This window comes from Giraffa tippelskirchi, chromosome 5 (assembly GCF_054371585.1).
Source record: "Giraffa tippelskirchi isolate mGirTip1 chromosome 5, T2T-mGirTip1v1.2.pri, whole genome shotgun sequence".
Lineage (NCBI taxonomy): Eukaryota > Metazoa > Chordata > Mammalia > Artiodactyla > Giraffidae > Giraffa > Giraffa tippelskirchi.
This window is the reverse complement of record NC_137279.1, coordinates 134128764-134133263: the sequence shown is the minus strand read 5'-3', so window position 1 is coordinate 134133263 and position 4500 is coordinate 134128764. Positions and strand designations below refer to the sequence as shown.

At 41.0% G+C, this 4500-nt stretch overlaps 1 pseudogene; it reads left to right on the top strand.

The window, feature by feature from the left end:
* Positions 1-351: 351 nt before the first annotated feature.
* Positions 352-1049, top strand: LOC145505381 (heterogeneous nuclear ribonucleoprotein A1-like; annotated as a pseudogene).
* Positions 1050-4500: the final 3451 nt, after the last annotated feature.

Sequence of the window (4500 nt, the reverse complement as noted above, 5' to 3'; positions counted from 1 at the left end):
GGATAGAGAAGGTGAGGGCTTCCTTTAAGGTGGACTATGATATTCCCTCATGAGTTCTGCACAAATGTCGTGTGACAGTGTAAACTCTAGGCAGATGATACAGGTGGGAGAGAACACTTCTGTACTGTGAAGGTGACAGTTCTAAGAGAAACAGAAAAGAGCCCTTTGGAAAACTTAAAAAGTAAATGATGTCATTGTCACTTAGCAAAATGTTTGCATCATATTAAGAAATTTAAGTGAGCCTCTGAGGAATTTTGTTTTACAGATTAAAAAAATAAATCAGGCTTTCTGCCTGTGTATGCCGCCGAGAAAGCATCATTGAAGTTCCCCCACCCTACCTCCACTGCTGTCATGTCTAAGTCAGAGTCTCCCAAAGAGCCTCAAGAGAAGAGTCTCAAAGACCTGGTGCCCACTTAACTGTGAAAAAGGTTTTTGTTAGTGGCGTTAAAGAAGACACTGAAGAACATCACCTGAGAGGTTATTTTGAACAGTATGGGAAAATTGAAGTGATTGAAATCATGACTGACCAAGGCAGTGGCTAAGAGAGAGGCTTTGCTTTTGTAACCTTTGATGACCATGGCTCTGTAGACAAGATTGTCATTCAGAAATACCACACTGTGAATGGCCACAACTGTGAAGTGAGAAAAGCCCTGTCTAAGCAAGAAATGGCTAGTGCTTCGTCCAGCCAGAGAGGTTGAAGTGGTTCTGGAAACTTTGGTGGCGGTCGTGGAGGTAGTTTGGGTGGGAATGACAACTTTGGTCGTGGAGGAAACTTCAGTGGTTGAGGTGGCTTCGGTGGCAGCCGTGGTGGTGGCGGATATGGTGGCGGTGGGGATGGTTATAATGGATTTGGTAATGATAGAAGTGATTTTGGAGGTGGCGGAAGCTAACAGTGATTTTGGCAATTACAACAATCAGTCTTCAAATTTTGGACCCATGAAACTGGCCTCTATGGTGGTGGAGGTCAATACTTTGCCAAACCATGAAACCAAGGTGGTTATGGTGGTTCCAGCAGCAGCAGTAGCTATGGCAGTGGCAGAAGGTTTTAATTACTGCCAGGAAACAAAGCTTAGCAGGAGAGGAGAGCCAGAGAAGTGACAGGGAAGCTACAGGTTACAACAGATTTGTGAACTCAGCCAAGTACAGTGGTGGCAGGGCCTAGCTGCTACAAAGAAGACACGTTTTAGACAATACTCGTGTATGGGCAAAAAACTCAAGGACTGTACTTGTGACTAATTGTATAACAGGTTATTTTAGTTTCTGTTCTGTGGAAAGTATAAAGCATTCCAACAAAGGGTTTTAATGTAGATTTTGTTTTTGCACCCATGCTGTTGATTGCTAAATGTAATAGTCTGATCATGATGCTGAACTAAATGTCTTTTTTTTTTTTTTAATGTGCTGTGTAATGTTAGTCTACTCTGAAGCCATTTTGGTAAACTACCCCAACAGTGTGAAGTTAGAATTCCTTCAGGGTGATGCCAGGTTCCATTTGAAATTTATTTACAACCTGCTTTGTTGGAGAAGCTGTTGTCTTCAGAACCTTGGTGTTGTTGAACCGACAGTTACTGTGTTGTGACCTGGAGTTCACCATTTAAAGGGTCACCCATGCAAAGTCATGGAGGTTTTTTTGGGGGTTATTAATGATTGTTGGCACATCCTATGCAATATATCTGAATTGTATTATGGTACCAGATAAAGTTATAGAAATGAAGCTTGTGTACCATCCATTATGATGTGTAATCAATAGAAGATTTAATACCCTCTTGAAAAAAAGGAAAACAAATCAGGTTTGGGTGACTTACACAAGATCCCTGAACTCAAAGTCAGGAATGACTGTTGTTTTGTTATACAGGGGTTAAGAGGTATACAAAACACCCTGTACATGGATCCTATCCTCGGAGTCTTGGACAGGAAGACCTGGGTTCTGAGAACGGCTGTCATAAAACAGCTGTCCAGTCCAGTCCATGGAAAGATTTTTGGCCAAGATGGGTGTTTAAAATTTTTTCAGCTGTGGGTGGTTTTACATGGAATATGCCTTTTCTCTTTGCCTGAGTTCTTATCACTCCCTATTAATTGTATCTGACCTTGGTATTACCTGCCTAGCCTGGCCCCTGATGCCATTTCAATTTCTAACACTGGACAGAGAGAAGGGGCTGTGAGGGACAACTTGCAATTATTTGTGGGATAGGCAGAGGAGAAGTAACTAATGAAGGATAGACGAGGACTAAGAAAAAGTGGTGTGTTGAAAGCAAAAGGTATTCTAAGACAGAAGTGAGATCAGCACAGAAAATTCAAATGTTAATAGAATGAGAACAAAGGATTAGCAATTAGATTACTGTTTGAAGTGGGGCAAAACCAGATTACAATTGGATTAAGCAACGCAAGGAATTGAACTAGGACTAGAGGCCAGTGTAGTTTTGACTAAAAAAATAATTATTCAGACTTAGAATCCAGCCTTCTCATTGATACACAGCAGTCATCACCAGACTTATGTTTCTAGAAAACAAAAGTTCATTGCATCTTGGCTACATTGTCATACTGACTCTGCGACTGATGGAAGGATCATAACTAAGTCATTGGAGGAAATGAAAGCGATGCCAAGAATTAAACAGGTTAATTTCTTGGCACAAGGAAGCACCTAAGGTCTTCTAGAAGCCATTAACGCATTTTACATGATTGCTTAATTTCAGGAAATCCTGACTCATTGCCCCTATAGAGTAAGAAGTAAAGGCTGATCTCAATTTACAATCCTGTAAACCAGTTTTGAGAAGAGCAGAAATTATTCTTGGCAGAAATATGTCTGTTTAGTGCCTATTTTGAGAATGTCTTGGTATGTGTGTGTTTTATTTTCTTTGCGAAAAAACAGACTTTATTTGGGATGTTCTGGGAATGATTAAGACTAAATGGGCAAGGGAATACCTCCTGGCGTAACATTTGAATGGGAAATGGGGATACCATCAACAAATCTATGCAGTCAGACAAATGAATCCTTGATAAATGGCCCAGATGAAGCTTGAATAAGAAAATGAGAAGTTAGAACCAGTTTGCTAAACGAGGGTGCCAGTGTTGGGTAATGTGAGAACCAGAATGCTACTAATAGTGTCACTGAAAGTGTAACCTCTTTCTGATTTAATCCTCATAATAATGTATAGAGTATATTCACAGTGGCTATTATTAACCCTGTTTCACAGATGAGAATAACATGAAAAAAAATAATTAGATACCTGAGCCAGACTCCCATGGTAGGCTAGTGAAGAGGCAGGACTAGGTTCCAAATAAGATCAGTGCCACTTTAGATCTCCTATTTCCTCTTTTGCCTTCCTCAGCAACTACTCCAAACCTTCTTTACAAATCTGTTGCTCACTCCTTTGTCTGCTCTCTGCAGTCCTGATGAATAAACTCGTCCCCTGCGTCCCTGGAAGCGGAGGTCCCTAGGCTGCCCATATTGTCCTCCTACCATGTAAGCCCTTGTGTCATGCATGTCATCCTCATTGCTTGTCCTCCAAGCTCTCCCTTCTGCTCAAAGGCATGTCTCTCTACATATTGCCTCTCTCCATTTTACTTCTTCCCTGGCATTTTCCCCTCTGTTTATAACACACTCAAGTTTCTCTCAGGCTAAAAAAAAAACGTATCCTTCAACTCTCAAATCCAATCTAGCTTCTACCTCTCTCATTCAAATTTCTCCAAACGGTGGTCTCTATGTCCCACCTCCCAATTTCTCTTCAGCTCACTTCTCCCCTCACCACCCTGAAATTTAGTTTCAGGCAGTGTTATGGGCTGAATTGAGTCCTTCCAATTATGATGAAATATGATGAAATCCTAACCCTCAGTGCCTCAGAATGCAATGAGGACACAGAAGAGGCGAAGTTCTCTAATGCGTCCCAGTGATCATGAAAAATCACGTGAGGCAAAATACTCAAAAGAGAGGGCAGAGGGGCTACCTTCATTGAGAGCTGGCATCAGGGACTGTGAGTCTGAAGCAAATGTACCATTTATTCCAAGAGACATCACATGAAGGGGAAACAAAAGTTAGACACCGATGGGAAAAATTGACAGGGAGTAACAGAATCCCCAGTAGTTGGAACATTTTCCCCCTCTTGGCTTCTCACTGAAAAGTACTGTGATTCTAGTAAGTTATACATAATGGAAACCTGAAGAGGCCACTTGCTTTGCTCTACAGTGACAGTGAGCTATTGAAAATAATTCAGAAACAATACCTTCTCATTCTCAAATGCACCCACTTAAAAAAAAAATGGAGGTATGAGATGATATTTCTCCTAGTTTACAATTAACTCTGTAACGTTAGGATAAAATACCTGGCTACACTGAGGACAGATTATATCCATCCCTGTCCTAACAGGCCAGTAACTCTGCGGAGAAAGATTACACTGATTTGACAAGAAGTATTTCTTCCAGAGCAGACTAATTTACTACTCCCTAACTTTTCCCCTTCTGTTTGCAAATCAGTTACAAAACATATTTTTCCCACTATTGTTTTGC